General features: G+C 50.9%; 63 non-coding genes across 63 annotated transcripts; all 63 read left to right on the top strand.

The window, feature by feature from the left end:
• Positions 1-56: 56 nt before the first annotated feature.
• Positions 57-175, top strand: LOC126808039 (5S ribosomal RNA). Its single transcript, XR_007674284.1, has one exon. It is a non-coding gene; the product is annotated as a 5S ribosomal RNA (ribosomal RNA).
• An 82-nt stretch (positions 176-257) lies between these two features.
• On the top strand, positions 258-376 carry LOC126808330 (5S ribosomal RNA). Its single transcript, XR_007674574.1, has one exon. It is a non-coding gene; the product is annotated as a 5S ribosomal RNA (ribosomal RNA).
• Positions 377-458: 82 nt separating this feature from the next.
• LOC126808038 (5S ribosomal RNA) lies at positions 459-577 on the top strand. Its single transcript, XR_007674283.1, has one exon. It is a non-coding gene; the product is annotated as a 5S ribosomal RNA (ribosomal RNA).
• Positions 578-691: 114 nt separating this feature from the next.
• Positions 692-810, top strand: LOC126808022 (5S ribosomal RNA). Its single transcript, XR_007674268.1, has one exon. It is a non-coding gene; the product is annotated as a 5S ribosomal RNA (ribosomal RNA).
• Positions 811-892: 82 nt separating this feature from the next.
• LOC126808037 (5S ribosomal RNA) lies at positions 893-1,011 on the top strand. The gene has a single exon (XR_007674282.1). It is a non-coding gene; the product is annotated as a 5S ribosomal RNA (ribosomal RNA).
• Positions 1,012-1,093: 82 nt separating this feature from the next.
• On the top strand, positions 1,094-1,212 carry LOC126808036 (5S ribosomal RNA). Its single transcript, XR_007674281.1, has one exon. It is a non-coding gene; the product is annotated as a 5S ribosomal RNA (ribosomal RNA).
• An 82-nt stretch (positions 1,213-1,294) lies between these two features.
• LOC126808035 (5S ribosomal RNA) lies at positions 1,295-1,413 on the top strand. The gene has a single exon (XR_007674280.1). It is a non-coding gene; the product is annotated as a 5S ribosomal RNA (ribosomal RNA).
• Positions 1,414-1,495: 82 nt separating this feature from the next.
• Positions 1,496-1,614, top strand: LOC126808033 (5S ribosomal RNA). Its single transcript, XR_007674278.1, has one exon. It is a non-coding gene; the product is annotated as a 5S ribosomal RNA (ribosomal RNA).
• Positions 1,615-1,728: 114 nt separating this feature from the next.
• LOC126808032 (5S ribosomal RNA) lies at positions 1,729-1,847 on the top strand. Its single transcript, XR_007674277.1, has one exon. It is a non-coding gene; the product is annotated as a 5S ribosomal RNA (ribosomal RNA).
• Positions 1,848-1,929: 82 nt separating this feature from the next.
• LOC126808030 (5S ribosomal RNA) lies at positions 1,930-2,048 on the top strand. The gene has a single exon (XR_007674276.1). It is a non-coding gene; the product is annotated as a 5S ribosomal RNA (ribosomal RNA).
• A 114-nt stretch (positions 2,049-2,162) lies between these two features.
• On the top strand, positions 2,163-2,281 carry LOC126808029 (5S ribosomal RNA). The gene has a single exon (XR_007674275.1). It is a non-coding gene; the product is annotated as a 5S ribosomal RNA (ribosomal RNA).
• An 82-nt stretch (positions 2,282-2,363) lies between these two features.
• Positions 2,364-2,482, top strand: LOC126808028 (5S ribosomal RNA). The gene has a single exon (XR_007674274.1). It is a non-coding gene; the product is annotated as a 5S ribosomal RNA (ribosomal RNA).
• Positions 2,483-2,565: 83 nt separating this feature from the next.
• Positions 2,566-2,684, top strand: LOC126808027 (5S ribosomal RNA). The gene has a single exon (XR_007674273.1). It is a non-coding gene; the product is annotated as a 5S ribosomal RNA (ribosomal RNA).
• Positions 2,685-2,766: 82 nt separating this feature from the next.
• Positions 2,767-2,885, top strand: LOC126808026 (5S ribosomal RNA). The gene has a single exon (XR_007674272.1). It is a non-coding gene; the product is annotated as a 5S ribosomal RNA (ribosomal RNA).
• An 82-nt stretch (positions 2,886-2,967) lies between these two features.
• On the top strand, positions 2,968-3,086 carry LOC126808025 (5S ribosomal RNA). The gene has a single exon (XR_007674271.1). It is a non-coding gene; the product is annotated as a 5S ribosomal RNA (ribosomal RNA).
• Positions 3,087-3,200: 114 nt separating this feature from the next.
• On the top strand, positions 3,201-3,319 carry LOC126808024 (5S ribosomal RNA). The gene has a single exon (XR_007674270.1). It is a non-coding gene; the product is annotated as a 5S ribosomal RNA (ribosomal RNA).
• An 82-nt stretch (positions 3,320-3,401) lies between these two features.
• Positions 3,402-3,520, top strand: LOC126808023 (5S ribosomal RNA). The gene has a single exon (XR_007674269.1). It is a non-coding gene; the product is annotated as a 5S ribosomal RNA (ribosomal RNA).
• Positions 3,521-3,602: 82 nt separating this feature from the next.
• On the top strand, positions 3,603-3,721 carry LOC126808021 (5S ribosomal RNA). The gene has a single exon (XR_007674267.1). It is a non-coding gene; the product is annotated as a 5S ribosomal RNA (ribosomal RNA).
• Positions 3,722-3,803: 82 nt separating this feature from the next.
• LOC126808020 (5S ribosomal RNA) lies at positions 3,804-3,922 on the top strand. The gene has a single exon (XR_007674266.1). It is a non-coding gene; the product is annotated as a 5S ribosomal RNA (ribosomal RNA).
• Positions 3,923-4,004: 82 nt separating this feature from the next.
• Positions 4,005-4,123, top strand: LOC126808019 (5S ribosomal RNA). Its single transcript, XR_007674265.1, has one exon. It is a non-coding gene; the product is annotated as a 5S ribosomal RNA (ribosomal RNA).
• Positions 4,124-4,237: 114 nt separating this feature from the next.
• Positions 4,238-4,356, top strand: LOC126808018 (5S ribosomal RNA). The gene has a single exon (XR_007674264.1). It is a non-coding gene; the product is annotated as a 5S ribosomal RNA (ribosomal RNA).
• An 82-nt stretch (positions 4,357-4,438) lies between these two features.
• Positions 4,439-4,557, top strand: LOC126808017 (5S ribosomal RNA). Its single transcript, XR_007674263.1, has one exon. It is a non-coding gene; the product is annotated as a 5S ribosomal RNA (ribosomal RNA).
• An 82-nt stretch (positions 4,558-4,639) lies between these two features.
• On the top strand, positions 4,640-4,758 carry LOC126808016 (5S ribosomal RNA). The gene has a single exon (XR_007674262.1). It is a non-coding gene; the product is annotated as a 5S ribosomal RNA (ribosomal RNA).
• An 82-nt stretch (positions 4,759-4,840) lies between these two features.
• Positions 4,841-4,959, top strand: LOC126808014 (5S ribosomal RNA). The gene has a single exon (XR_007674261.1). It is a non-coding gene; the product is annotated as a 5S ribosomal RNA (ribosomal RNA).
• An 82-nt stretch (positions 4,960-5,041) lies between these two features.
• LOC126808013 (5S ribosomal RNA) lies at positions 5,042-5,160 on the top strand. Its single transcript, XR_007674260.1, has one exon. It is a non-coding gene; the product is annotated as a 5S ribosomal RNA (ribosomal RNA).
• Positions 5,161-5,274: 114 nt separating this feature from the next.
• Positions 5,275-5,393, top strand: LOC126808012 (5S ribosomal RNA). Its single transcript, XR_007674259.1, has one exon. It is a non-coding gene; the product is annotated as a 5S ribosomal RNA (ribosomal RNA).
• Positions 5,394-5,475: 82 nt separating this feature from the next.
• LOC126808011 (5S ribosomal RNA) lies at positions 5,476-5,594 on the top strand. Its single transcript, XR_007674258.1, has one exon. It is a non-coding gene; the product is annotated as a 5S ribosomal RNA (ribosomal RNA).
• An 82-nt stretch (positions 5,595-5,676) lies between these two features.
• On the top strand, positions 5,677-5,795 carry LOC126808009 (5S ribosomal RNA). The gene has a single exon (XR_007674256.1). It is a non-coding gene; the product is annotated as a 5S ribosomal RNA (ribosomal RNA).
• An 82-nt stretch (positions 5,796-5,877) lies between these two features.
• Positions 5,878-5,996, top strand: LOC126808008 (5S ribosomal RNA). The gene has a single exon (XR_007674255.1). It is a non-coding gene; the product is annotated as a 5S ribosomal RNA (ribosomal RNA).
• An 82-nt stretch (positions 5,997-6,078) lies between these two features.
• LOC126808007 (5S ribosomal RNA) lies at positions 6,079-6,197 on the top strand. Its single transcript, XR_007674254.1, has one exon. It is a non-coding gene; the product is annotated as a 5S ribosomal RNA (ribosomal RNA).
• A 114-nt stretch (positions 6,198-6,311) lies between these two features.
• Positions 6,312-6,430, top strand: LOC126808006 (5S ribosomal RNA). Its single transcript, XR_007674253.1, has one exon. It is a non-coding gene; the product is annotated as a 5S ribosomal RNA (ribosomal RNA).
• An 82-nt stretch (positions 6,431-6,512) lies between these two features.
• LOC126808005 (5S ribosomal RNA) lies at positions 6,513-6,631 on the top strand. Its single transcript, XR_007674252.1, has one exon. It is a non-coding gene; the product is annotated as a 5S ribosomal RNA (ribosomal RNA).
• An 82-nt stretch (positions 6,632-6,713) lies between these two features.
• On the top strand, positions 6,714-6,832 carry LOC126808362 (5S ribosomal RNA). The gene has a single exon (XR_007674604.1). It is a non-coding gene; the product is annotated as a 5S ribosomal RNA (ribosomal RNA).
• Positions 6,833-6,914: 82 nt separating this feature from the next.
• LOC126808361 (5S ribosomal RNA) lies at positions 6,915-7,033 on the top strand. Its single transcript, XR_007674603.1, has one exon. It is a non-coding gene; the product is annotated as a 5S ribosomal RNA (ribosomal RNA).
• An 82-nt stretch (positions 7,034-7,115) lies between these two features.
• On the top strand, positions 7,116-7,234 carry LOC126808360 (5S ribosomal RNA). Its single transcript, XR_007674602.1, has one exon. It is a non-coding gene; the product is annotated as a 5S ribosomal RNA (ribosomal RNA).
• A 114-nt stretch (positions 7,235-7,348) lies between these two features.
• Positions 7,349-7,467, top strand: LOC126808358 (5S ribosomal RNA). The gene has a single exon (XR_007674601.1). It is a non-coding gene; the product is annotated as a 5S ribosomal RNA (ribosomal RNA).
• Positions 7,468-7,581: 114 nt separating this feature from the next.
• LOC126808357 (5S ribosomal RNA) lies at positions 7,582-7,700 on the top strand. The gene has a single exon (XR_007674600.1). It is a non-coding gene; the product is annotated as a 5S ribosomal RNA (ribosomal RNA).
• Positions 7,701-7,782: 82 nt separating this feature from the next.
• LOC126808355 (5S ribosomal RNA) lies at positions 7,783-7,901 on the top strand. Its single transcript, XR_007674598.1, has one exon. It is a non-coding gene; the product is annotated as a 5S ribosomal RNA (ribosomal RNA).
• An 82-nt stretch (positions 7,902-7,983) lies between these two features.
• Positions 7,984-8,102, top strand: LOC126808354 (5S ribosomal RNA). Its single transcript, XR_007674597.1, has one exon. It is a non-coding gene; the product is annotated as a 5S ribosomal RNA (ribosomal RNA).
• An 82-nt stretch (positions 8,103-8,184) lies between these two features.
• LOC126808353 (5S ribosomal RNA) lies at positions 8,185-8,303 on the top strand. The gene has a single exon (XR_007674595.1). It is a non-coding gene; the product is annotated as a 5S ribosomal RNA (ribosomal RNA).
• An 82-nt stretch (positions 8,304-8,385) lies between these two features.
• On the top strand, positions 8,386-8,504 carry LOC126808352 (5S ribosomal RNA). The gene has a single exon (XR_007674594.1). It is a non-coding gene; the product is annotated as a 5S ribosomal RNA (ribosomal RNA).
• A 114-nt stretch (positions 8,505-8,618) lies between these two features.
• On the top strand, positions 8,619-8,737 carry LOC126808351 (5S ribosomal RNA). The gene has a single exon (XR_007674593.1). It is a non-coding gene; the product is annotated as a 5S ribosomal RNA (ribosomal RNA).
• Positions 8,738-8,819: 82 nt separating this feature from the next.
• LOC126808350 (5S ribosomal RNA) lies at positions 8,820-8,938 on the top strand. Its single transcript, XR_007674592.1, has one exon. It is a non-coding gene; the product is annotated as a 5S ribosomal RNA (ribosomal RNA).
• An 82-nt stretch (positions 8,939-9,020) lies between these two features.
• LOC126808349 (5S ribosomal RNA) lies at positions 9,021-9,139 on the top strand. Its single transcript, XR_007674591.1, has one exon. It is a non-coding gene; the product is annotated as a 5S ribosomal RNA (ribosomal RNA).
• Positions 9,140-9,221: 82 nt separating this feature from the next.
• LOC126808347 (5S ribosomal RNA) lies at positions 9,222-9,340 on the top strand. Its single transcript, XR_007674590.1, has one exon. It is a non-coding gene; the product is annotated as a 5S ribosomal RNA (ribosomal RNA).
• An 82-nt stretch (positions 9,341-9,422) lies between these two features.
• LOC126808346 (5S ribosomal RNA) lies at positions 9,423-9,541 on the top strand. The gene has a single exon (XR_007674589.1). It is a non-coding gene; the product is annotated as a 5S ribosomal RNA (ribosomal RNA).
• A 114-nt stretch (positions 9,542-9,655) lies between these two features.
• Positions 9,656-9,774, top strand: LOC126808345 (5S ribosomal RNA). Its single transcript, XR_007674588.1, has one exon. It is a non-coding gene; the product is annotated as a 5S ribosomal RNA (ribosomal RNA).
• An 82-nt stretch (positions 9,775-9,856) lies between these two features.
• On the top strand, positions 9,857-9,975 carry LOC126808335 (5S ribosomal RNA). Its single transcript, XR_007674579.1, has one exon. It is a non-coding gene; the product is annotated as a 5S ribosomal RNA (ribosomal RNA).
• Positions 9,976-10,057: 82 nt separating this feature from the next.
• Positions 10,058-10,176, top strand: LOC126808332 (5S ribosomal RNA). Its single transcript, XR_007674577.1, has one exon. It is a non-coding gene; the product is annotated as a 5S ribosomal RNA (ribosomal RNA).
• Positions 10,177-10,258: 82 nt separating this feature from the next.
• Positions 10,259-10,377, top strand: LOC126808320 (5S ribosomal RNA). The gene has a single exon (XR_007674564.1). It is a non-coding gene; the product is annotated as a 5S ribosomal RNA (ribosomal RNA).
• An 82-nt stretch (positions 10,378-10,459) lies between these two features.
• On the top strand, positions 10,460-10,578 carry LOC126808309 (5S ribosomal RNA). The gene has a single exon (XR_007674551.1). It is a non-coding gene; the product is annotated as a 5S ribosomal RNA (ribosomal RNA).
• A 114-nt stretch (positions 10,579-10,692) lies between these two features.
• LOC126808297 (5S ribosomal RNA) lies at positions 10,693-10,811 on the top strand. Its single transcript, XR_007674539.1, has one exon. It is a non-coding gene; the product is annotated as a 5S ribosomal RNA (ribosomal RNA).
• An 82-nt stretch (positions 10,812-10,893) lies between these two features.
• Positions 10,894-11,012, top strand: LOC126808285 (5S ribosomal RNA). Its single transcript, XR_007674527.1, has one exon. It is a non-coding gene; the product is annotated as a 5S ribosomal RNA (ribosomal RNA).
• Positions 11,013-11,094: 82 nt separating this feature from the next.
• LOC126808273 (5S ribosomal RNA) lies at positions 11,095-11,213 on the top strand. The gene has a single exon (XR_007674515.1). It is a non-coding gene; the product is annotated as a 5S ribosomal RNA (ribosomal RNA).
• Positions 11,214-11,295: 82 nt separating this feature from the next.
• Positions 11,296-11,414, top strand: LOC126808261 (5S ribosomal RNA). Its single transcript, XR_007674502.1, has one exon. It is a non-coding gene; the product is annotated as a 5S ribosomal RNA (ribosomal RNA).
• Positions 11,415-11,496: 82 nt separating this feature from the next.
• On the top strand, positions 11,497-11,615 carry LOC126808249 (5S ribosomal RNA). Its single transcript, XR_007674490.1, has one exon. It is a non-coding gene; the product is annotated as a 5S ribosomal RNA (ribosomal RNA).
• A 114-nt stretch (positions 11,616-11,729) lies between these two features.
• LOC126808238 (5S ribosomal RNA) lies at positions 11,730-11,848 on the top strand. The gene has a single exon (XR_007674479.1). It is a non-coding gene; the product is annotated as a 5S ribosomal RNA (ribosomal RNA).
• Positions 11,849-11,930: 82 nt separating this feature from the next.
• Positions 11,931-12,049, top strand: LOC126808225 (5S ribosomal RNA). Its single transcript, XR_007674467.1, has one exon. It is a non-coding gene; the product is annotated as a 5S ribosomal RNA (ribosomal RNA).
• An 82-nt stretch (positions 12,050-12,131) lies between these two features.
• Positions 12,132-12,250, top strand: LOC126808213 (5S ribosomal RNA). Its single transcript, XR_007674456.1, has one exon. It is a non-coding gene; the product is annotated as a 5S ribosomal RNA (ribosomal RNA).
• An 82-nt stretch (positions 12,251-12,332) lies between these two features.
• LOC126808202 (5S ribosomal RNA) lies at positions 12,333-12,451 on the top strand. The gene has a single exon (XR_007674445.1). It is a non-coding gene; the product is annotated as a 5S ribosomal RNA (ribosomal RNA).
• An 82-nt stretch (positions 12,452-12,533) lies between these two features.
• LOC126808191 (5S ribosomal RNA) lies at positions 12,534-12,652 on the top strand. The gene has a single exon (XR_007674434.1). It is a non-coding gene; the product is annotated as a 5S ribosomal RNA (ribosomal RNA).
• An 82-nt stretch (positions 12,653-12,734) lies between these two features.
• On the top strand, positions 12,735-12,853 carry LOC126808180 (5S ribosomal RNA). Its single transcript, XR_007674423.1, has one exon. It is a non-coding gene; the product is annotated as a 5S ribosomal RNA (ribosomal RNA).
• An 82-nt stretch (positions 12,854-12,935) lies between these two features.
• On the top strand, positions 12,936-13,054 carry LOC126808169 (5S ribosomal RNA). Its single transcript, XR_007674412.1, has one exon. It is a non-coding gene; the product is annotated as a 5S ribosomal RNA (ribosomal RNA).
• The last annotated feature ends 956 nt before the right edge of the window (positions 13,055-14,010 follow it).

The raw sequence follows: 14,010 nt of genomic DNA, 5'->3' as shown, positions 1-14,010 counted from the left end.
GCCTATTTACTGCTCACTCTGCGACAGATAACTGCGGGATTTTTTCACCTGTCGTCGTCTACGGCCATATCACGTTGAAAACACCAGTTCTCGTCCGATCACTGAAGTTAAGCAACGTCGGGCCCGCTCAGTACTTGGATGGGTGACCGCCTGGGAACACCGGGTGCTGTAGACGCGAACATGTTTTTGACGGGGGAGAAAACTCATTTACTGCTCACTCTGCGACAGATAACTGCGGGATTTTTTCACCTGTCGTCGTCTACGGCCATATCACGTTGAAAACACCAGTTCTCGTCCGATCACTGAAGTTAAGCAACGTCGGGCCCGCTCAGAACTTGGATGGGTGACCGCCTGGGAACACCGGGTGCTGTAGACGCGAACATGTTTTTGACGGGGGAGAAAACTCATTTACTGCTCACTCTGCGACAGATAACTGCGGGATTTTTTCACCTGTCGTCGTCTACGGCCATATCACGTTGAAAACACCAGTTCTCGTCCGATCACTGAAGTTAAGCAACGTCGGGCCCGCTCAGTACTTGGATGGGTGACCGCCTGGGAACACCGGGTGCTGTAGACGCGAACATGTTTTTGACGGCTGAGAAAACTCATTTACTGCTCACTCTGCGACAGATATTGCCTATTTACTGCTCACTCTGCGACAGATAACTGCGGGATTTTTTCACCTGTCGTCGTCTACGGCCATATCACGTTGAAAACACCAGTTCTCGTCCGATCACTGAAGTTAAGCAACGTCGAGCCCGCTCAGTACTTGGATGGGTGACCGCCTGGGAACACCGGGTGCTGTAGACGCGAACATGTTTTTGACGGGGGAGAAAACTCATTTACTGCTCACTCTGCGACAGATAACTGCGGGATTTTTTCACCTGTCGTCGTCTACGGCCATATCACGTTGAAAACACCAGTTCTCGTCCGATCACTGAAGTTAAGCAACGTCGGGCCCGCTCAGTACTTGGATGGGTGACCGCCTGGGAACACCGGGTGCTGTAGACGCGAACATGTTTTTGACGGGGGAGAAAACCCATTTACTGCTCACTCTGCGACAGATAACTGCGGGATTTTTTCACCTGTCGTCGTCTACGGCCATATCACGTTGAAAACACCAGTTCTCGTCCGATCACTGAAGTTAAGCAACGTCGGGCCCGCTCAGTACTTGGATGGGTGACCGCCTGGGAACACCGGGTGCTGTAGACGCGAACATGTTTTTGACTGGGGAGAAAACTCATTTACTGCTCACTCTGCGACAGATAACTGCGGGATTTTTTCACCTGTCGTCGTCTACGGCCATATCACGTTGAAAACACCAGTTCTCGTCCGATCACTGAAGTTAAGCAACGTCGGGCCCGCTCAGTACTTGGATGGGTGACCGCCTGGGAACACCGGGTGCTGTAGACGCGAACATGTTTTTGACGGGGGAGAAAACTCATTTACTGCTCACTCTGCGACAGATAACTGCGGGATTTTTTCACCTGTCGTCGTCTACGGCCATATCACGTTGAAAACACCAGTTCTCGTCCGATCACTGAAGTTAAGCAACGTCGGGCCCGCTCAGTACTTGGATGGGTGACCGCCTGGGAACACCGGGTGCTGTAGACGCGAACATGTTTTTGACGGCTGAGAAAACTCATTTACTGCTCACTCTGCGACAGATATTGCCTATTTACTGCTCACTCTGCGACAGATAACTGCGGGATTTTTTCACCTGTCGTCGTCTACGGCCATATCACGTTGAAAACACCAGTTCTCGTCCGATCACTGAAGTTAAGCAACGTCGGGCCCGCTCAGTACTTGGATGGGTGACCGCCTGGGAACACCGGGTGCTGTAGACGCGAACATGTTTTTGACGGGGGAGAAAACTCATTTACTGCTCACTCTGCGACAGATAACTGCGGGATTTTTTCACCTGTCGTCGTCTACGGCCATATCACGTTGAAAACACCAGTTCTCGTCCGATCACTGAAGTTAAGCAACGTCGGGCCCGCTCAGTACTTGGATGGGTGACCGCCTGGGAACACCGGGTGCTGTAGACGCGAACATGTTTTTGACGGCTGAGAAAACTCATTTACTGCTCACTCTGCGACAGATATTGCCTATTTACTGCTCACTCTGCGACAGATAACTGCGGGATTTTTTCACTTGTCGTCGTCTACGGCCATATCACGTTGAAAACACCAGTTCTCGTCCGATCACTGAAGTTAAGCAACGTCGGGCCCGCTCAGTACTTGGATGGGTGACCGCCTGGGAACACCGGGTGCTGTAGACGCGAACATGTTTTTGACGGGGGAGAAAACTCATTTACTGCTCACTCTGCGACAGATAACTGCGGGATTTTTTCACCTGTCGTCGTCTACGGCCATATCACGTTGAAAACACCAGTTCTCGTCCGATCACTGAAGTTAAGCAACGTCGGGCCCGCTCAGTACTTGGATGGGTGACCGCCTGGGAACACCGGGTGCTGTAGACGCGAACATGTTTTTGGACGGGGGAGAAAACCCATTTACTGCTCACTCTGCGACAGATAACTGCGGGATTTTTTCACCTGTCGTCGTCTACGGCCATATCACGTTGAAAACACCAGTTCTCGTCCGATCACTGAAGTTAAGCAACGTCGGGCCCGCTCAGTACTTGGATGGGTGACCGCCTGGGAACACCGGGTGCTGTAGACGCGAACATGTTTTTGACTGGGGAGAAAACTCATTTACTGCTCACTCTGCGACAGATAACTGCGGGATTTTTTCACCTGTCGTCGTCTACGGCCATATCACGTTGAAAACACCAGTTCTCGTCCGATCACTGAAGTTAAGCAACGTCGGGCCCGCTCAGTACTTGGATGGGTGACCGCCTGGGAACACCGGGTGCTGTAGACGCGAACATGTTTTTGACGGGGGAGAAAACTCATTTACTGCTCACTCTGCGACAGATAACTGCGGGATTTTTTCACCTGTCGTCGTCTACGGCCATATCACGTTGAAAACACCAGTTCTCGTCCGATCACTGAAGTTAAGCAACGTCGGGCCCGCTCAGTACTTGGATGGGTGACCGCCTGGGAACACCGGGTGCTGTAGACGCGAACATGTTTTTGACGGCTGAGAAAACTCATTTACTGCTCACTCTGCGACAGATATTGCCTATTTACTGCTCACTCTGCGACAGATAACTGCGGGATTTTTTCACTTGTCGTCGTCTACGGCCATATCACGTTGAAAACACCAGTTCTCGTCCGATCACTGAAGTTAAGCAACGTCGGGCCCGCTCAGTACTTGGATGGGTGACCGCCTGGGAACACCGGGTGCTGTAGACGCGAACATGTTTTTGACGGGGGAGAAAACTCATTTACTGCTCACTCTGCGACAGATAACTGCGGGATTTTTTCACCTGTCGTCGTCTACGGCCATATCACGTTGAAAACACCAGTTCTCGTCCGATCACTGAAGTTAAGCAACGTCGGGCCCGCTCAGTACTTGGATGGGTGACCGCCTGGGAACACCGGGTGCTGTAGACGCGAACATGTTTTTGACGGGGGAGAAAACCCATTTACTGCTCACTCTGCGACAGATAACTGCGGGATTTTTTCACCTGTCGTCGTCTACGGCCATATCACGTTGAAAACACCAGTTCTCGTCCGATCACTGAAGTTAAGCAACGTCGGGCCCGCTCAGTACTTGGATGGGTGACCGCCTGGGAACACCGGGTGCTGTAGACGCGAACATGTTTTTGACTGGGGAGAAAACTCATTTACTGCTCACTCTGCGACAGATAACTGCGGGATTTTTTCACCTGTCGTCGTCTACGGCCATATCACGTTGAAAACACCAGTTCTCGTCCGATCACTGAAGTTAAGCAACGTCGGGCCCGCTCAGTACTTGGATGGGTGACCGCCTGGGAACACCGGGTGCTGTAGACGCGAACATGTTTTTGACGGGGGAGAAAACTCATTTACTGCTCACTCTGCGACAGATAACTGCGGGATTTTTTCACCTGTCGTCGTCTACGGCCATATCACGTTGAAAACACCAGTTCTCGTCCGATCACTGAAGTTAAGCAACGTCGGGCCCGCTCAGTACTTGGATGGGTGACCGCCTGGGAACACCGGGTGCTGTAGACGCGAACATGTTTTTGACGGCTGAGAAAACTCATTTACTGCTCACTCTGCGACAGATATTGCCTATTTACTGCTCACTCTGCGACAGATAACTGCGGGATTTTTTCACCTGTCGTCGTCTACGGCCATATCACGTTGAAAACACCAGTTCTCGTCCGATCACTGAAGTTAAGCAACGTCGGGCCCGCTCAGTACTTGGATGGGTGACCGCCTGGGAACACCGGGTGCTGTAGACGCGAACATGTTTTTGACGGGGGAGAAAACTCATTTACTGCTCACTCTGCGACAGATAACTGCGGGATTTTTTCACCTGTCGTCGTCTACGGCCATATCACGTTGAAAACACCAGTTCTCGTCCGATCACTGAAGTTAAGCAACGTCGGGCCCGCTCAGTACTTGGATGGGTGACCGCCTGGGAACACCGGGTGCTGTAGACGCGAACATGTTTTTGACGGGGGAGAAAACTCATTTACTGCTCACTCTGCGACAGATAACTGCGGGATTTTTTCACCTGTCGTCGTCTACGGCCATATCACGTTGAAAACACCAGTTCTCGTCCGATCACTGAAGTTAAGCAACGTCGGGCCCGCTCAGTACTTGGATGGGTGACCGCCTGGGAACACCGGGTGCTGTAGACGCGAACATGTTTTTGACGGGGGAGAAAACTCATTTACTGCTCACTCTGCGACAGATAACTGCGGGATTTTTTCACCTGTCGTCGTCTACGGCCATATCACGTTGAAAACACCAGTTCTCGTCCGATCACTGAAGTTAAGCAACGTCGGGCCCGCTCAGTACTTGGATGGGTGACCGCCTGGGAACACCGGGTGCTGTAGACGCGAACATGTTTTTGACGGGGGAGAAAACTCATTTACTGCTCACTCTGCGACAGATAACTGCGGGATTTTTTCACCTGTCGTCGTCTACGGCCATATCACGTTGAAAACACCAGTTCTCGTCCGATCACTGAAGTTAAGCAACGTCGGGCCCGCTCAGTACTTGGATGGGTGACCGCCTGGGAACACCGGGTGCTGTAGACGCGAACATGTTTTTGACGGCTGAGAAAACTCATTTACTGCTCACTCTGCGACAGATATTGCCTATTTACTGCTCACTCTGCGACAGATAACTGCGGGATTTTTTCACTTGTCGTCGTCTACGGCCATATCACGTTGAAAACACCAGTTCTCGTCCGATCACTGAAGTTAAGCAACGTCGGGCCCGCTCAGTACTTGGATGGGTGACCGCCTGGGAACACCGGGTGCTGTAGACGCGAACATGTTTTTGACGGGGGAGAAAACTCATTTACTGCTCACTCTGCGACAGATAACTGCGGGATTTTTTCACCTGTCGTCGTCTACGGCCATATCACGTTGAAAACACCAGTTCTCGTCCGATCACTGAAGTTAAGCAACGTCGGGCCCGCTCAGTACTTGGATGGGTGACCGCCTGGGAACACCGGGTGCTGTAGACGCGAACATGTTTTTGACGGGGGAGAAAACCCATTTACTGCTCACTCTGCGACAGATAACTGCGGGATTTTTTCACCTGTCGTCGTCTACGGCCATATCACGTTGAAAACACCAGTTCTCGTCCGATCACTGAAGTTAAGCAACGTCGGGCCCGCTCAGTACTTGGATGGGTGACCGCCTGGGAACACCGGGTGCTGTAGACGCGAACATGTTTTTGACTGGGGAGAAAACTCATTTACTGCTCACTCTGCGACAGATAACTGCGGGATTTTTTCACCTGTCGTCGTCTACGGCCATATCACGTTGAAAACACCAGTTCTCGTCCGATCACTGAAGTTAAGCAACGTCGGGCCCGCTCAGTACTTGGATGGGTGACCGCCTGGGAACACCGGGTGCTGTAGACGCGAACATGTTTTTGACGGGGGAGAAAACTCATTTACTGCTCACTCTGCGACAGATAACTGCGGGATTTTTTCACCTGTCGTCGTCTACGGCCATATCACGTTGAAAACACCAGTTCTCGTCCGATCACTGAAGTTAAGCAACGTCGGGCCCGCTCAGTACTTGGATGGGTGACCGCCTGGGAACACCGGGTGCTGTAGACGCGAACATGTTTTTGACGGCTGAGAAAACTCATTTACTGCTCACTCTGCGACAGATATTGCCTATTTACTGCTCACTCTGCGACAGATAACTGCGGGATTTTTTCACTTGTCGTCGTCTACGGCCATATCACGTTGAAAACACCAGTTCTCGTCCGATCACTGAAGTTAAGCAACGTCGGGCCCGCTCAGTACTTGGATGGGTGACCGCCTGGGAACACCGGGTGCTGTAGACGCGAACATGTTTTTGACGGGGGAGAAAACTCATTTACTGCTCACTCTGCGACAGATAACTGCGGGATTTTTTCACCTGTCGTCGTCTACGGCCATATCACGTTGAAAACACCAGTTCTCGTCCGATCACTGAAGTTAAGCAACGTCGGGCCCGCTCAGTACTTGGATGGGTGACCGCCTGGGAACACCGGGTGCTGTAGACGCGAACATGTTTTTGACGGGGGAGAAAACCCATTTACTGCTCACTCTGCGACAGATAACTGCGGGATTTTTTCACCTGTCGTCGTCTACGGCCATATCACGTTGAAAACACCAGTTCTCGTCCGATCACTGAAGTTAAGCAACGTCGGGCCCGCTCAGTACTTGGATGGGTGACCGCCTGGGAACACCGGGTGCTGTAGACGCGAACATGTTTTTGACTGGGGAGAAAACTCATTTACTGCTCACTCTGCGACAGATAACTGCGGGATTTTTTCACCTGTCGTCGTCTACGGCCATATCACGTTGAAAACACCAGTTCTCGTCCGATCACTGAAGTTAAGCAACGTCGGGCCCGCTCAGTACTTGGATGGGTGACCGCCTGGGAACACCGGGTGCTGTAGACGCGAACATGTTTTTGACGGGGGAGAAAACTCATTTACTGCTCACTCTGCGACAGATAACTGCGGGATTTTTTCACCTGTCGTCGTCTACGGCCATATCACGTTGAAAACACCAGTTCTCGTCCGATCACTGAAGTTAAGCAACGTCGGGCCCGCTCAGTACTTGGATGGGTGACCGCCTGGGAACACCGGGTGCTGTAGACGCGAACATGTTTTTGACGGCTGAGAAAACTCATTTACTGCTCACTCTGCGACAGATATTGCCTATTTACTGCTCACTCTGCGACAGATAACTGCGGGATTTTTTCACCTGTCGTCGTCTACGGCCATATCACGTTGAAAACACCAGTTCTCGTCCGATCACTGAAGTTAAGCAACGTCGGGCCCGCTCAGTACTTGGATGGGTGACCGCCTGGGAACACCGGGTGCTGTAGACGCGAACATGTTTTTGACGGGGGAGAAAACTCATTTACTGCTCACTCTGCGACAGATATTGCCTATTTACTGCTCACTCTGCGACAGATAACTGCGGGATTTTTTCACTTGTCGTCGTCTACGGCCATATCACGTTGAAAACACCAGTTCTCGTCCGATCACTGAAGTTAAGCAACGTCGGGCCCGCTCAGTACTTGGATGGGTGACCGCCTGGGAACACCGGGTGCTGTAGACGCGAACATGTTTTTGACGGGGGAGAAAACTCATTTACTGCTCACTCTGCGACAGATAACTGCGGGATTTTTTCACCTGTCGTCGTCTACGGCCATATCACGTTGAAAACACCAGTTCTCGTCCGATCACTGAAGTTAAGCAACGTCGGGCCCGCTCAGTACTTGGATGGGTGACCGCCTGGGAACACCGGGTGCTGTAGACGCGAACATGTTTTTGACGGGGGAGAAAACCCATTTACTGCTCACTCTGCGACAGATAACTGCGGGATTTTTTCACCTGTCGTCGTCTACGGCCATATCACGTTGAAAACACCAGTTCTCGTCCGATCACTGAAGTTAAGCAACGTCGGGCCCGCTCAGTACTTGGATGGGTGACCGCCTGGGAACACCGGGTGCTGTAGACGCGAACATGTTTTTGACTGGGGAGAAAACTCATTTACTGCTCACTCTGCGACAGATAACTGCGGGATTTTTTCACCTGTCGTCGTCTACGGCCATATCACGTTGAAAACACCAGTTCTCGTCCGATCACTGAAGTTAAGCAACGTCGGGCCCGCTCAGTACTTGGATGGGTGACCGCCTGGGAACACCGGGTGCTGTAGACGCGAACATGTTTTTGACGGGGGAGAAAACTCATTTACTGCTCACTCTGCGACAGATAACTGCGGGATTTTTTCACCTGTCGTCGTCTACGGCCATATCACGTTGAAAACACCAGTTCTCGTCCGATCACTGAAGTTAAGCAACGTCGGGCCCGCTCAGTACTTGGATGGGTGACCGCCTGGGAACACCGGGTGCTGTAGACGCGAACATGTTTTTGACGGCTGAGAAAACTCATTTACTGCTCACTCTGCGACAGATATTGCCTATTTACTGCTCACTCTGCGACAGATAACTGCGGGATTTTTTCACTTGTCGTCGTCTACGGCCATATCACGTTGAAAACACCAGTTCTCGTCCGATCACTGAAGTTAAGCAACGTCGGGCCCGCTCAGTACTTGGATGGGTGACCGCCTGGGAACACCGGGTGCTGTAGACGCGAACATGTTTTTGACGGGGGAGAAAACTCATTTACTGCTCACTCTGCGACAGATAACTGCGGGATTTTTTCACCTGTCGTCGTCTACGGCCATATCACGTTGAAAACACCAGTTCTCGTCCGATCACTGAAGTTAAGCAACGTCGGGCCCGCTCAGTACTTGGATGGGTGACCGCCTGGGAACACCGGGTGCTGTAGACGCGAACATGTTTTTGACGGGGGAGAAAACCCATTTACTGCTCACTCTGCGACAGATAACTGCGGGATTTTTTCACCTGTCGTCGTCTACGGCCATATCACGTTGAAAACACCAGTTCTCGTCCGATCACTGAAGTTAAGCAACGTCGGGCCCGCTCAGTACTTGGATGGGTGACCGCCTGGGAACACCGGGTGCTGTAGACGCGAACATGTTTTTGACTGGGGAGAAAACTCATTTACTGCTCACTCTGCGACAGATAACTGCGGGATTTTTTCACCTGTCGTCGTCTACGGCCATATCACGTTGAAAACACCAGTTCTCGTCCGATCACTGAAGTTAAGCAACGTCGGGCCCGCTCAGTACTTGGATGGGTGACCGCCTGGGAACACCGGGTGCTGTAGACGCGAACATGTTTTTGACGGGGGAGAAAACTCATTTACTGCTCACTCTGCGACAGATAACTGCGGGATTTTTTCACCTGTCGTCGTCTACGGCCATATCACGTTGAAAACACCAGTTCTCGTCCGATCACTGAAGTTAAGCAACGTCGGGCCCGCTCAGTACTTGGATGGGTGACCGCCTGGGAACACCGGGTGCTGTAGACGCGAACATGTTTTTGACGGCTGAGAAAACTCATTTACTGCTCACTCTGCGACAGATATTGCCTATTTACTGCTCACTCTGCGACAGATAACTGCGGGATTTTTTCACCTGTCGTCGTCTACGGCCATATCACGTTGAAAACACCAGTTCTCGTCCGATCACTGAAGTTAAGCAACGTCGGGCCCGCTCAGTACTTGGATGGGTGACCGCCTGGGAACACCGGGTGCTGTAGACGCGAACATGTTTTTGACGGGGGAGAAAACTCATTTACTGCTCACTCTGCGACAGATAACTGCGGGATTTTTTCACCTGTCGTCGTCTACGGCCATATCACGTTGAAAACACCAGTTCTCGTCCGATCACTGAAGTTAAGCAACGTCGGGCCCGCTCAGTACTTGGATGGGTGACCGCCTGGGAACACCGGGTGCTGTAGACGCGAACATGTTTTTGACGGGGGAGAAAACTCATTTACTGCTCACTCTGCGACAGATAACTGCGGGATTTTTTCACCTGTCGTCGTCTACGGCCATATCACGTTGAAAACACCAGTTCTCGTCCGATCACTGAAGTTAAGCAACGTCGGGCCCGCTCAGTACTTGGATGGGTGACCGCCTGGGAACACCGGGTGCTGTAGACGCGAACATGTTTTTGACGGGGGAGAAAACTCATTTACTGCTCACTCTGCGACAGATAACTGCGGGATTTTTTCACCTGTCGTCGTCTACGGCCATATCACGTTGAAAACACCAGTTCTCGTCCGATCACTGAAGTTAAGCAACGTCGGGCCCGCTCAGTACTTGGATGGGTGACCGCCTGGGAACACCGGGTGCTGTAGACGCGAACATGTTTTTGACGGGGGAGAAAACTCATTTACTGCTCACTCTGCGACAGATAACTGCGGGATTTTTTCACCTGTCGTCGTCTACGGCCATATCACGTTGAAAACACCAGTTCTCGTCCGATCACTGAAGTTAAGCAACGTCGGGCCCGCTCAGTACTTGGATGGGTGACCGCCTGGGAACACCGGGTGCTGTAGACGCGAACATGTTTTTGACGGCTGAGAAAACTCATTTACTGCTCACTCTGCGACAGATATTGCCTATTTACTGCTCACTCTGCGACAGATAACTGCGGGATTTTTTCACTTGTCGTCGTCTACGGCCATATCACGTTGAAAACACCAGTTCTCGTCCGATCACTGAAGTTAAGCAACGTCGGGCCCGCTCAGTACTTGGATGGGTGACCGCCTGGGAACACCGGGTGCTGTAGACGCGAACATGTTTTTGACGGGGGAGAAAACTCATTTACTGCTCACTCTGCGACAGATAACTGCGGGATTTTTTCACCTGTCGTCGTCTACGGCCATATCACGTTGAAAACACCAGTTCTCGTCCGATCACTGAAGTTAAGCAACGTCGGGCCCGCTCAGTACTTGGATGGGTGACCGCCTGGGAACACCGGGTGCTGTAGACGCGAACATGTTTTTGACGGGGGAGAAAACCCATTTACTGCTCACTCTGCGACAGATAACTGCGGGATTTTTTCACCTGTCGTCGTCTACGGCCATATCACGTTGAAAACACCAGTTCTCGTCCGATCACTGAAGTTAAGCAACGTCGGGCCCGCTCAGTACTTGGATGGGTGACCGCCTGGGAACACCGGGTGCTGTAGACGCGAACATGTTTTTGACTGGGGAGAAAACTCATTTACTGCTCACTCTGCGACAGATAACTGCGGGATTTTTTCACCTGTCGTCGTCTACGGCCATATCACGTTGAAAACACCAGTTCTCGTCCGATCACTGAAGTTAAGCAACGTCGGGCCCGCTCAGTACTTGGATGGGTGACCGCCTGGGAACACCGGGTGCTGTAGACGCGAACATGTTTTTGACGGGGGAGAAAACTCATTTACTGCTCACTCTGCGACAGATAACTGCGGGATTTTTTCACCTGTCGTCGTCTACGGCCATATCACGTTGAAAACACCAGTTCTCGTCCGATCACTGAAGTTAAGCAACGTCGGGCCCGCTCAGTACTTGGATGGGTGACCGCCTGGGAACACCGGGTGCTGTAGACGCGAACATGTTTTTGACGGCTGAGAAAACTCATTTACTGCTCACTCTGCGACAGATATTGCCTATTTACTGCTCACTCTGCGACAGATAACTGCGGGATTTTTTCACCTGTCGTCGTCTACGGCCATATCACGTTGAAAACACCAGTTCTCGTCCGATCACTGAAGTTAAGCAACGTCGGGCCCGCTCAGTACTTGGATGGGTGACCGCCTGGGAACACCGGGTGCTGTAGACGCGAACATGTTTTTGACGGGGGAGAAAACTCATTTACTGCTCACTCTGCGACAGATAACTGCGGGATTTTTTCACCTGTCGTCGTCTACGGCCATATCACGTTGAAAACACCAGTTCTCGTCCGATCACTGAAGTTAAGCAACGTCGGGCCCGCTCAGTACTTGGATGGGTGACCGCCTGGGAACACCGGGTGCTGTAGACGCGAACATGTTTTTGACGGGGGAGAAAACTCATTTACTGCTCACTCTGCGACAGATAACTGCGGGATTTTTTCACCTGTCGTCGTCTACGGCCATATCACGTTGAAAACACCAGTTCTCGTCCGATCACTGAAGTTAAGCAACGTCGGGCCCGCTCAGTACTTGGATGGGTGACCGCCTGGGAACACCGGGTGCTGTAGACGCGAACATGTTTTTGACGGGGGAGAAAACTCATTTACTGCTCACTCTGCGACAGATAACTGCGGGATTTTTTCACCTGTCGTCGTCTACGGCCATATCACGTTGAAAACACCAGTTCTCGTCCGATCACTGAAGTTAAGCAACGTCGGGCCCGCTCAGTACTTGGATGGGTGACCGCCTGGGAACACCGGGTGCTGTAGACGCGAACATGTTTTTGACGGGGGAGAAAACTCATTTACTGCTCACTCTGCGACAGATAACTGCGGGATTTTTTCACCTGTCGTCGTCTACGGCCATATCACGTTGAAAACACCAGTTCTCGTCCGATCACTGAAGTTAAGCAACGTCGGGCCCGCTCAGTACTTGGATGGGTGACCGCCTGGGAACACCGGGTGCTGTAGACGCGAACATGTTTTTGACGGGGGAGAAAACTCATTTACTGCTCACTCTGCGACAGATAACTGCGGGATTTTTTCACCTGTCGTCGTCTACGGCCATATCACGTTGAAAACACCAGTTCTCGTCCGATCACTGAAGTTAAGCAACGTCGGGCCCGCTCAGTACTTGGATGGGTGACCGCCTGGGAACACCGGGTGCTGTAGACGCGAACATGTTTTTGACGGGGGAGAAAACTCATTTACTGCTCACTCTGCGACAGATAACTGCGGGATTTTTTCACCTGTCGTCGTCTACGGCCATATCACGTTGAAAACACCAGTTCTCGTCCGATCACTGAAGTTAAGCAACGTCGGGCCCGCTCAGTACTTGGATGGGTGACCGCCTGGGAACACCGGGTGCTGTAGACGCGAACATGTTTTTGACGGGGGAGAAAACTCATTTACTGCTCACTCTGCGACAGATATTGCCTATTCCTACGCCGTCACCCACGAATGTAGGGCGACAGTTATTTTTAGTCTTTCTTTCCCTTTCCATTTTCCCCTCTTTTACATGTCGACCTTTGTTGACTTTTTGGTGTAAAATTGAACACAATGGTTTGAATATACATTTTCCACCAGGTTTTTGTGAATATAAATGATATTTAGGCGGAAGGATACGAGGGTTAAGTGGATGTTTATTGGTAGCAATGATCTCCAGTTCCAGTTCTATCACATATGTGATAGGCCTAATGACTGACATCAATATTGTCCGTTACGTTTAAGGCCAACTCAAGATTTCGTCAAGGACGCTGAGATGTAAATAAGGTTAGGGCACGTGATTGTAGGTTAGGGTTCTGGTAAACTATACTGTAGGGCTATAATCATATTAATAACAATATTAATAATAATCACTTTATTTCCAAAGGGTAGGTCAAGGGTTAGGGTTAGCGTTGGGATTAGCGATAGCATGACCTTTGAGTGGTTTGACCAAACTTAATGTAACCCCTGAATTAAGATTTTCTGACAGGCATTGGTAAATATTCAAAACACGTACGTTCGTTATAATAATATGTATGTACGGCGGATAGCTACGCGTTTTTGGTATGCTACTTGTGAGTTTCTTTATCTCAAAATTCCAATGGTCAACCAAATATAAAATTTTGAGCGAAGACATGGCCATTGGCATTTTGTTCTCTTACACTAGTCAAAGGGACAGACCCAAAAAAATTTCGGGAACAGTTGGAACCCCAGTTATTAAAGTCAATGGGGAAATTAATTGCACCCGAATAAAGTTATCTCCCTTATATCATGATAAGGGTTCAGACTAGCAATTATTTGCCCACTGACATTAATGTTAAATGGCTGTAACGTCACAGGCTGTAGCT

Source organism: Patella vulgata, chromosome 9, assembly GCF_932274485.2.
Source record: "Patella vulgata chromosome 9, xgPatVulg1.2, whole genome shotgun sequence".
Lineage (NCBI taxonomy): Eukaryota > Metazoa > Mollusca > Gastropoda > Patellidae > Patella > Patella vulgata.
The sequence above is the reverse complement of the archived record's forward strand: the minus strand, read 5'-3'. Positions and strand labels throughout refer to the sequence as shown.